The 12844-nt window shown below is 38.1% G+C and overlaps 1 pseudogene; it reads right to left on the bottom strand.

Moving 5' to 3' along the window:
• LOC137952574 (protein transport protein SEC23 D-like) overlaps positions 1-10926 on the bottom strand; it is a 67356-nt pseudogene extending 56430 nt beyond the window's left edge.
• Positions 10927-12844: the final 1918 nt, after the last annotated feature.

The following is a 12844-nucleotide window of genomic DNA, read 5'->3' as shown; positions in this document are numbered from 1 at the left end:
TTTCTGGCCATAATTTCCAATTTAGTAGTGTATACCTTATTATGATTAGGGAATTCTACATGTTCAATACCTAAGAGTTTTAGCAAGGAATACAAGCTTCTAGGAAACATTGAGTGCATTTTGCTCTTTGTTGCTTACTAGGATACCAGGAGCATTTAAAGCAGGGGTTACTGTCTAAACCAGTATTCCAGGACCAGGTATGGGTACATTCTATTATTGTATCTATAAGGTCAAGGTTTTCTTTAATATTAAGGTCTAGGACAAGATCTCCTGTTACTAACTGGTAAACTTGGTTAACAAAATTATAAGGGTTGGATCCTAGGCCCATTAAATGACCAAATTCTTCTGGATTACTTCTTTAGTAGCTTTCCCATGAAGCTTTAACGCTTTCTCCTAGGAGTGTTTCTACGTACCTATACATTTCTTCTACATCTTGGGATGAAAAGTTCTGGATATAATCTGATACTACTTGGTTTTTCCAAAGGTCTAATACAATTGTCCATTCTTGAGGATGATGGGCTGAAAGATTAAGAATTTTTCCTTTGCCCTTTGCCTGAAAAGTTATAGGTTTTTCTATTTCTTTTCTTTTTCCCTTTGGATGTATTTTTTTATCCAAATTTATGGGTTCACTATAAGGAATCCTGGCATGTTGCCTGAATAATATACTTCTCTAGGTGGAGGTCTTGGATACGTAGTGTAACTACTTCCGGGAATATTAGTAGAACTTTCTTCATCCATATATTCTTTGATACTTAAGGTTTCATCTTCTTTTGGTTCTAAAGGCATTTTTCCTATTCTAATGTTCATTTCACTGTCGTAATACAAGTATTCTTCTTCTTTTATCCTCTTGTTTTTTTATCAGATCTTCTTCTAGGTGAAGAATTTCTCTTTCTACCAGTTTTAATTCTAGTTCCTTAGGATATATTATTTCATCTGTTTCTAATTCAATATTAACTAAATAATAGTTCTCACTGGAGACTGATTCAGTGTCCTCTGTATTATTCTGTTCGTAGCTATTAAATCTAATGTTTATGTTACCCTTTGTGTCTGTATACATGATACTTTCTTCGGGACTAATTATTTATTTTTCTCTAAATTTAAGATTCCATTCTAGTCCTACCAAAATATTTGGAGAATATTTAATAAGTTTAAGTAATTTGATTCCTTTATTACCTATTACATTTACTACATCATCTACCTTAACTTTAAACCTGGTGGTACTAGAACTAGTCCATCTTCCTAAGAATCCAATACATAATAATAGATTATTTCCTACAAAGGATTCATATCATTTTGTTTGGAGGCATCTGTATTTACCTCAAACGGCATGCTGAAATCAGCAAGGTGTAGCACTGGTTCAGCCACCATGGTGTCCTTTAGCCGTTGGAATGCTCTTTGGCATGAGTCTGTCCATTGCCACTTTTGGTATTTCTTGAGAAGGTCGGTCAAGGGGGCTCAATCCCTCCATTGTTCACCTCAGTTTCAGCAGCATTGAGGAACCTCTTTCTAAGACAATCCCTCGCATAAGAAACAATGTACCTTCTTTTTCTGTTTGTCCCCTCGTTTATTCTCTTCCGGCCTAGCCTTGGCGTCCTTTGCCCATGACTTCTTCTCCACTTTCTCCTTCTTCTTAAAATTCGTTATACCATTGTTATTTTCCTTAGGCACTTTGTTAGCCGAATAATTCTTTCTCTCATATTCGGTTAACTTTTCAGCAGTAGATAAAGCTGAAGCTCATGTCTTTACTTCCCGTCTTCTCAATTCTTGCTCAGCCCACGGGAAGTAAAGACATTAGCTTCAGCTTTATCTACAGCTGAAAAGAGAACCGAATATGAGAGAAAGAATTATTCGGCTAACAAAGTTCCTAAGGAAAATAACAATGGTATAACGAATTTTAAGAAGAAGGAGAAAGGGGAGAAGAAGTCATGGGCAAAGGACGCCAAGGCTAGGCCGGAAGAGAAGAAACGAGGGGACCAACTAAAAAAGAAGGTCCATTGTTTCATATGCGAGGGATTGTCTTAGAAAGAGGTTCCTCAATGCTGCTCAAACTGAGGTGAACAATGGAGGGATTGAGCCTAGGTTGGGCTCCTTAACACTTCTCCATGCTGTTGTCCGTTCAAAGGAGGAGAAGGCTGCTCCACTTCCGGTAAGACCCTTAAGAGAACTTCTTTTTATCTCTCTAACACTTGCTGGATGTACTGTTGGAGTAGTGGTGGACACTGGCGCCACCCACAACTTCCTTTCGGTGGTGGAGGCTAGGCACCTAAATATACGAGGAGAGAAAGATGGGAGCAAAATGAAAGCAGTAAATTCTGTTGCTCGTGAAGTCCAAGGCATTGCCGAGAACATCCCGGTGGAGATAGGCAAGTGGGTTGGATTTCTGAATTTTACTTTTGTTGTCATGGATGATTTCAATGTGATTTTGGGAATGGAGTTTTTCACGGTTTGTAAGGCATTTGTAATGCCGCATGTTGGGGTAGTGGGGATTATGGACGAGCAAAGTCCTTATACTATTTCTGAACTTGACAACAAAGATGTAACAAAAAAGGACTTAATGCTATCAGCCCTCTAGCTTAATAAAGGTCTTAAGAAGTGCCGCTCTACTTACATTGCTTTTATTTGTGTTATAGAGCAGGCAGAGGTCATGCCTACCCCTAAAGAGATACAAGCCGTACTGCATGAATATAGAGATGTCATGCCTGAACAACTTCCAGCGAGGTCACCACCTAGGAGAGGAGTGGACCATCGCATAGAGCTTGAGCCTGGAGCAAGAAAGCCAGCACAAGCACCATACCGAATGGCAGCCAAAGAGCTGGACGAACTGCGAAGACAACTCAGTGAGTTGTTGGACGTTGGGTTCATAAGGCCAAGCAAAGCACCTTTTGGGGCCCTATACTATTTTAGACTAAGAAGGATGGAAGTATGAGACTGTGCATCGATTGTAGGGCGCTCAACAACGTAACTATAAAGAATAAGTACCCTATTCCTCTTATTGCAGATATCTATGATCAGTTGAAAGAGGCGCAAGTTTTCTCCAAATTGGATTTTCGAAGTGGTTATTACCAAGTCCAGATTGCTGAAGGAGACGAGGGGAAGACTACTTGTGTAACCAGATATGGGGCTTACGAATTCATGGTTATGCCCTTTGGCCTACCAATGCACTTGCAACATTTGTCACTCTCATGAGCGAGGTATTTTCCGAATACTTGGACAAGTTTGTCGTTGTTTATTTGGACGTGGTGTACAACAAGAGTATGGACAAGCACAAGAAACACCTTCGAAAGGTGCTCAAAATGTTGAGAAATAATCAGCTGTATGTCAAGGAGACGTCCTCCTTTGGGTTGCAAGAGGTGTCCTTTCTTGGACATTGGATAGAGGGAGGACGGATATGGGTGGACAGCAAGAAGGTGGAGGTTGTGCGTGACTGGTCGATCCCTTCCAAGGTGCGTGAGCCAAAGTCTTTCATTGGAAAGAGAGATGCAAAGGTCATAGATAATTTTCTATGGCAAGTGGAGCAATATTTTCATGCAAACAAGCTGTCGGACGAGCAAGCTAAGGTTAGTACTGTTGCTATGTTCTTATCTGATGATGCTATTCTCTGGTGGAGAAGACGCATGGGAGATGAGCAAGAGGGAGAGGACCCCATCCACACTTGGGTCGATTTCAAGAGGGAGCTGCGGAGGCAGTTCTTTCCGGAAGATGTCGAGTACCAAGCAAGGAAGGAACTTCGTGCATTGACGTAGAAAGGCACCATTAGAGAGTATGTACAATCCTTCACTTCCCTTATGCTTTGTATCTCATATACGTCAGATGAAGATCGTCTCTTTTGCTTTCTTGTTGGCTTATGTTCATAGGCTGAGCAAGAATTGAGAAGACGGAAAGTAAAGACATTAGCTTCAACTTTATTTACTGCTGAAAAGTTAACCGAATATGAGTGACAGAATGATTCGGCTAACAAAGTATCTAAGGAAAATAACAATGGTAAAACGAATTTTAAGAAAAATGAGCAAATCAAGGGATTTGAATGGAGGATCAAATCAAGGAGATTTGATAAGGGAGGATCTCTGTTCTCATTGGACGGAAGCATGAGAGAAGGGAGGCGTTGAAGCCTATAAATACCAAGGCATTCAACCCTTGTAGATTCATTCAACATAGACGAGAGGGAGAGTTTTTGTAGAGCGCTGGCCTTCCACCTTGGACGGCCACTCCTTGTAATCTTCTCTAGTATTAATACAAGGTTACTTTCTCTTCCTATTCCATTGTCTTTCTATCTTTTCATTGCTCGTGCTTCATTTGAGAGGAAGGAGTTTGCAATGTTGATCTAAGGGGTGAGAGGTTGTACTACCTTTGACGAATTGAAGGTAGGCCATCACAGGAGTTGGAGTTCCGCTAGCCTAAGTGAGTTTAGGCTCATCTGACCTCGTGACAAACTGGGTGGGGGGCCTTGTACCTACCTCAGTGGAGTCTCGAAATGGCAGTGGAAGCGGATGCAGGCCAAAAAAGCCAAACAGTTCCTAAAGGCCCGTCTTTGCCGTGAGTGGAAGATTTATGAAATGAGGCAGATGGCGGAACTTAGAGCCGCAGTTTCTGAGCTTGAGTCACTGTGGGAGGTTGTTGAGCGAGCCCCAACTCTCTTTTCCATCAAAGCCGATGAGCAGTTGAAGGATTTGGCTAACAGGTCTCAGTTTTCTGGAGGCTACGATCTGTGGTCGGAGCGGGATGAGACTCAGCTTTTTCATAACCAGGACTGGCTCCCTTCCGCGAGGTTTTTCCCTAAAGGGGCTGTGCACAGTCAAATATTATGGTATTATTGACAGTGTTGGGTGCACCAGTTATTCAGAAATGACGGACGTTGAGGAAGATTTACCCAAGAAGAGGAATGGGACTAAAAGATCAATTCTCTTGTTTGGATGCCCATGAAAAATAAGAGAGAAAAAAAAGAGAAATGTGGTTTCTCTTGTTTGGAAGCACAAGGAAAATGGAAAAGAAAAGAAAAGAGAGCATGCATATTACCAACCACAAGTAATATGCATGCTCAGATTTTTAGGGAAGTTTCGTATTTCAGTCCTTCCTCAACCTATTTCCTCTATGTTCCATCTTCAGCACTTTCGATCTCTTCATCGCACAACCGCATTTAGGCATTGCTGACCTGGGCATTGCAGACGAAAGCCATAGAATATATGTCAGCCACAGGTAAGCTCATTTCTCCCATTTGATCTCCTTCATCCTTATTCTCTCCATGCAATGTAGTACAGAATTTATGCAATACAAATTATTTTGAGATCCTTTATGAGTTACAGATCTAGTCATATTTCGTTTCTTAATAACTCTGATATGCAAGATTATCTCTATTTGTTTTCCATACTTTTAGGATTCGTTGAACTTAATATTAAATATGTATTTTATGGAAAGTTTTAAATGTAGGTAAAGTTCAAACTCGACTCGAGCTTGAGCTCAAATTTGGTTAAAATTCTTGGGCTTGAGCTCGATTCCAATTTTAGTCTCAAAGCTAAGCTTGAGCTCGAACTCAAGTTCAAAGTATTCAAATCAAGCAAAGCTCAAACATATACAGGTTCGAGTTTGGCTAGGCTCAAGAGAGTGGGAAATGTATATAAAAGTCACATTTTGTATATAGGTCATGTTTTTATATAAGTCACATTGGCATAATATTATGTAGTGTTTATAAACAATTTTATGCAGAGTTTATAGACAATTTTATGCAGAGTTTATGTACAAAGGTCATGCCCAATTTTAGGTAAATTTTATGCATAATTTTATGCACAGTTTATTTGACTTGTATTTTATGCAAAGTTTTAAATGTAGGTTGGAGCTTGAACCCTACTCAAGCTCAACTCCTATTTTAAGCTTAAGGCTGGGCTCGGCTCTAGCTTGAGTTCGAAGTATTTAAATCAAGCCCAACTTGAACATATGCAGATTCAAGCTCGGCTCAACTCGACTTGATGCCACCCCTAGGCACTACACGTATAGGCTGGGCACATACGGACTAGTGCCTGAACACCAAGGCATGGAGGCAAGTCAGATTAGTGGCAGCCAACTTTTTTTTTAATGATGATAAACTTATTTCAAAGAAAGGGAAGATACATCAAGGGAGACCTCCCCTAACAATAAGAGATTGAAGGGGGGACCTAGGCACACAAATCAGCAACCGAAATGGCTGATCTAAGTATATGAGATGAAGTACAAGAAATGGTGGATACAATATCCAAAATATCAAGAAAAATCTGCCAATGACGCCATGGGGGGAAGGATGAGGTGGAGCACCATCCGATGACGACCTTGGAGTCTCCCTCCATGATAAGGAGACCACTAAAGTGATCCTTAAAAATACACAAGCCGTGAAGGAGACCAGAGAGCTCAGAAATGGTCGAGTCAGCAATTCCGAGAGGGCCACAATAAGAGAGTATGGCAGTGCCGCCTGGATAAAAAATCACCCCGCCAAAACCATCCAAACCCGGGTTCCGAAAGGCGCTACCATCAAAATTCAGCTTATAATGGTTCCTAAATGGTTTCTAGTCACGTGGGCCATGGGGTGTTAGCTGGGGCGGTTGTAGATGAGGAAGCATGCGCCAAGAAGCACATGACCATTGGGCATGTGGCCAACAATTTCCCCAACTATATATAGGGGGGCTGGATTAGTGCCAATCAATCAGACATTGACATAGAGACTCAAAGGAGCACTCGAATATCTTGTATGTAGACAGATTTGTGTATGAGAAAAGGTTTATTGTGTGCCAACTGTTTGTATACAAGGGAGGCTGGCTAATGTGGGTCATCCCAACGACACAACTAGGCCAACACAGGTAAGTAAATTCAACTTTCCACTGCATAACTGAACCCATGCAACACCTAAGCTCTAACATTACACGCATGATCTTTTCATAGTATGGCACCCCATGAATGAATGAGCAGGCCAAATCGTCTCACCAAAATCGATTTAAAAAAAATGATCCCTATTAAAAAAATATTTTCTGAGTAATTAAGAGTGAATTTTACTCTTCAATGCAGATGAACAGTTAATGTCATTCTTCATCATTTAAAAAAAATGTCATTCTTCAATCATTCAAAAAAAGTGCTTCCACATTCATTCACAACAAAAAAAAAAGTATGATTTCTCAAAATGATGGATATAAGCAAATCAACTTACATGTCCTGAGGAAGTGTAGAGTCATCAGTATTAGAGTACAGAAACAGTGAGCCGCCACTCTCGATGCTAAGGAATTTTTATGAAGCTAAGTATGTATATTCATTGGTAACAACAAATATGTCCACACAAACCCCCGATTGAACAGCAATAGCTGCCTGTGCAAAGTCATCATGGGTTATTTTTCCAAAGATCTGTAGATTCTACAAAACTCAACCATTTCAGCACTTGGGTGTATGTAGAGGCATAAGGCAATTTACCAATTCTTTGTAGAAGGGTGTCTGCTCAGGAAGCAGTGTACACAGTCTACATCCTCTCCTTTACTGGCATATTGCTCACCATAACGCCTTGTATCTAATTGACTGGCTCCATAATCAGGAGGACCAACAAAAATGTAAAAACCCTAGCTGCAATCAATTTTTGACCCACATAAATATCTAATAAACAAATGCTGATAGTCACTAATGCAGTCAATTTTGGAGCCACATAACCAATAAATGAATGTTTATTAATACTAATGCAATTAGTACAGTCAATTTTAAGAAAACAAAATTCAGAAAGGTAAATTGAGACAAGATATTCTTCCAGGCCCCTATTGTCGCCCTTGAGAGGAAACACTCCACTCAAGGAAAAGAACATGTTATTACCTGGTAAGAGGAAGTATCCAAAAAAATTGTGACCAGTGCTTTTCCAGGAAATCGATAATCAACCATTGAAAAACCAATTCTTTCAATTGGCAACATTTAGCTCATTTCCAGCCATTATGGTTTCACAAGACATAATTAATAGAATTAACATATACTTTTCATAGTGAGGGATAAAGACAATCCTAGATTCAAAGAAGAAATCTTCAAAAATACAAATAGAAAAACAAGGAATGACTCTCCAGATTTATCCCTCACAATAAGTTCCATGCATTTGACTAATGAACATCAATGGGAAAAGAACAATGAAAACACTCAACTTTTTAAAGAGAGAGCATCCAGCAATAAGGGGTACATGCCATTTTTTCAATAATGAAAAAGATTTTATTAGAAAAAAATTAATGATAGATTTTAGTTGAAAGAATAAGTCTACCCATAAGGAAAACAGAACCAGATATATCTTGTGCATGGAAAAGAGGAAGACATCAAACAAGGATGACACACTTTGGTGGCAGTAACTGCAAGAATGTTTGATGATCTAAATCTGGTGCCACCAGATGTCAATAAGTTGAAAGATTAACCAAAATTTCCTCATAGCACTGATCCATCCTCAATGGGAATTAGAAGACTTTTCTCATCCAAGGATGGAGGCTTTGCAATTCAAGACCACTTCCTAAGAAACAAAATGTCATTCTGTAAATCCATTTATAGGTAATATGCATTTACTTGATTTTCAACAAACATCACTAAATAGTTAGAACAAAGATGACTATAAAAGAGACATATGTTAATTTATTTTGGTCCATGATAATGTAAAAGAAGCATAGGGAAGTAAGAATTGGATTTTACCATACCCAGTGCAAATGTATTTCCGTATTCTGATCCAAGGTAGTTAATTAGAGCCTCCATTGCAGCTCCAAAACCTCTGCCACCTAATAATATACCATCAAGTCCTTGTCCAACAGCTATAGTTCTTTCCCATGAAGTTATAGGTTTCAGTGTTTCCAAGGCTGCAGCTATTCGGTCTTTGCAAGTATCTACTTCTTGGAGAATGAACCAAACCTTCACTAAAATCCATTTTCCAATTGATTGTAGTGTTGGTAGAGATTCTTTTTTTTTTTAACAATTTGAAGTCAAGGGTATGTTGACATTGTCCATCATAAACATACATGAGCCAAGAAAGAAAACAATGGCATGGCATCTTCAAGCTCAAAGGGCAATGAAGCATCTGTATCTGGGGGAATGAAGACATTTTTGACAACTGGTATGGGTCCTTGCACATCGTATAAGCCTATCTTTTGACTGAATGTAACAAGCCCAAACAGAGAACCCGGCCCAAGTGCTGCAAATGTAAAAGGTAATTGGTATTAAAACATTACCATAAACAAGAATAATAATTACCAATGCAACCACAAATGTGTGAAAAGCTGAGGGTGATCTTCTAAAATTTTGATCACCTTATGAAGGCCAATACTGAGATAAACAATTGCCCACCTTCTAAAGCAGCCAGTAGCGCACTTTTGATCAACTCCAAAAAATCCTCAGATGCTGCATTTATGTTCAGAAGTACAACAAAAAACTAGTAAGTGAATTCTAGCACAATGTAAGGGATAGAGCATGTTGAGAACTTAAAATTTTTATACCACTAATAAATGTGCAAAATAATTAATACAGTTTTGAGCCTCATGCCAACTCATCATGTTGAACTTGTAGAAGACAAGATTTATGATTATAATTCCGCCTCCATGTAATATCCATGAATGATAACCATGAACACAAGATTACCCTCATCATCTTGCTTTTGCATCACAACCGCAAACAACTTTTAGATGGGCTTTTGAGACATCTTTGAGAAAGTTTTGCTTACTATGATCCATTTAGAAAAAATAAAAAAGGTTAGAAGAACTGTAAGGCAATACCATAATGGATGTAGGATCATAAATATTTAGTGGATGAGCATTCAAGTGATTGAACTATACAATGTTCCTGAAACATGAACAGTATCTTTAATGAAGTAGCCATTTGTTAATGCTTGATGACACCAAAAAAGAAAAAAGTAGAATGCCAATTATCTTTTCTCCCATCTTCAGGCAACATTTGGCTCCTAACAGGTAACGTAATATAGGAAATGATTGGACATAATGCAGCTTGACTGAACTAGTTTCATCAATTGCATAAGTTACCATTACTCCGTCTGGACGCAACACTCCAAAGTGGGAATCAAGAATTCGTCATTTATCTTGGCTGGATAAATATGTAATCCTGCCAATGCTTTTTACCATAAAAAATTTTACATGATACAATAAAAATATTTAAATACTCAGATACATCAAGTGCATAACTAGTACCATTGTACAAGTCAATACAGATTCGACAAGGAAAACACATACAAACATAGCAACATAATCACCTCAATACATGAGCCATCTTATCAGTAAACCATGGTTAAACATTTAACAGTAACAAAAGAAGACACCCCTAAAACACTTACACCTCGATCTAGGAAATACAAACTCTATCTAAGGTACTAATAAACAATTTCGAAAAAAAGCAAAATGCAGTAGTAACATCGATAAAGATAAAATGTAGCAAAGTTCGCATATGAAATGAAGGGTATGATCACAAAGACTATCAGATCTTACATGCAAGATTCATTGCTGCAACATAAACCGGCTGAGCCTTCACAGCTTCCTCGCCGTCATCTAGTAAGATCAAACGCTATTAGACTTAAATTCCCACAGCTAAATGATCTAGTAAAACTCGGGTTCAATTATAATAAAATGGAACTCTACCAGAGGTAGCTCGAGATCTATGAAGGAAGAGCACATCTCTGCACATAACTCCGGTCGAGAGTAACGAACGATTGTTTTCGACGTTAACCCATTAAGAGTGCCACAGAGAGAACAAGTCCAAGCCCATTGTTCAAGCTCCCAGTAGGAATTGAAAAAAGCCTAGCAATTATCGCAACGAGGAACAAGGTTACCGTTGGACCCAGAAACAGGGGGTTACCAAGCTCATGAACTGGAGAAAATGGGTAACGGTGACTCCCCAAGGAAGGCCAGAGGCTTCCTGTGCATCGGGATCGGTCGGGAAATGAGATAATGTCGCCCTAACCGCCATCGACGAGAAGACAACAGCAGAGTTGCAGAGTCGCTAGGTCGATAAAAACCCAAATAATGAGGGAGGAAAAAAAAAACACAGACTTCTTACCCCGCTTGGGACAATTCATCTAAACTAGTGATCTAGTAAACGCCGTTTGAGCTGGTTCGGTCAAAGAAAAAGCTGGTTAATTCAGAGGGGAAAGCATGGGTCGGGTTTTGAGAACCCGAACCCCAACTCGAAAACCCGAACAGTTTAGAAATCAAACATTATCCATTGTCGCATTCCCAAGTCAACCTAGTAAGTCTCCAATTAAAATATTTTTTAAATATAAAAATAATTAAAGAATACAATGCATAAAATTATTATACAATGTAAAAATATAAATAATAAAAAATAAAAAAATCGCTAAGTTTTACAAATATGTTATTTTAATTTTAAAAAAATATCAATAAGGTATTTCCATCAAGTTTAGGTCAAATTTGGGAAAACCCAAGCCTACCTCCAACTTAGGTTTCTTTCCCTCCATCCCTTCTCCTCCCAACGGAGTGAATTTAAGTTTTTTTTTTTTTTGCCCACTCCTAACTTTGATTATGTGTTGGACCTCGAATCCCAAACTTGACCTGAACTTAGGGTTCTTTCCTTCTATCCCTTCTCCACCCACGAAGTGAATTTAAGTTTTTTTTTTTTCGCACACTTGTAGTTTTGATTATGTGTTTGACCTGAGTCTTTGATGAGGACAATGTAACCTCAGGTTTGTGAAGGTCATGAGAAACATGATTGAAAAATAACAAGGTATACCCTAGCTAGCACATATTTTACTTATGTTATGGAGATTACATGTAATGAGTCATAAAAAATTTAAGGTATGTATATGCTGATAGAACATTATAAGAAAAATATACAGAGGAATTTTTTTTGAATTTTTTTCTAATATTTGCACTATTTAATGAATAGAAAAAGTTTTCTTTTTTATCTTCTTGTCTTTAAAAAAAAAGTATGTTTCTTATTGCTTAATCTGATATCATGGGAAAAGTAAGCCAAGAAGATTTATGTTGATTGCTCATTTTCTATATTTAATTTCTCATTTTGTTCCAATTGTAAACACTACGGCTACGTAATTATTATTTTATTATATTTTGAATGGCGTCACAAATGCAAGAAAATTTTCTAAGAGAATTTGTCAATAAAAACATCATCCAATGAGAAAATTAGTAAAAGAAAAAATAATTTTCTTACCGTTTTATTTTCCTAAGTCGACACAAATGATATTAAACGTTGATGTTAATGTCTTATGCAACTATCAAAATTAACTAAATCATCTCTTACAACAGCTGAATTGCCATCAATTGTGCATTAAATTGGAAATTGAAGTGAAGAAAAGTATTGATGTTGTTAGATACATACCCTTTATTACACACTCTAGTGGGCTATGGTATGAGTTGGAGCGAGAAAATAGAAGATTTAAGTTGTTGAGTCAATACCCCAAAGGAAAAATTGAAAGAAAACTATTATGAAGATGGCAAGTAAAGTGGAAGACCTTAAAGATCGTAAAAGTCAAATTTTATATAAAAGTTATAAAACCTAGTTCATGTGGATTAAACCATGGAATTTAACCATAATTCAAGTCCATCCAAGAAAAAAAATGTATTATTGATCCATTCAGTGTTTTTCATGGGTTACCCTAGATTTGAGAAAGGGTATATAGATGTTATGACCCTCAAAGTAGAACTTGGTATGTTTCGACATATGTTTCCTTCTTTTAAGATAATCCTTAACTACCAGCCCAACATGTTCAAAGATCATTCTCATGGGGAAGTACTTATTGTCCTACCAATGAATGCATTGGAAGATACAGATAATGGCAGAGTTGAGAATTGTGATGCTCCTCTTCAAGGCTCCCTGTAATCATTTCTTCCGAAGGAGAGTCCTCCTCTTC

The sequence above is a fragment of the Aristolochia californica genome, unplaced genomic scaffold (assembly GCF_029961685.1).
Source record: "Aristolochia californica isolate CCGP_79_NKW_82.1479 unplaced genomic scaffold, dmAriCali1.0.hap1 SCAF_16, whole genome shotgun sequence".
Taxonomy (NCBI): Eukaryota; Viridiplantae; Streptophyta; class Magnoliopsida; order Piperales; family Aristolochiaceae; genus Aristolochia; species Aristolochia californica.
Note: the sequence above shows the minus strand (reverse complement) of the source record. Positions and strands in the feature narration are given on the sequence as shown.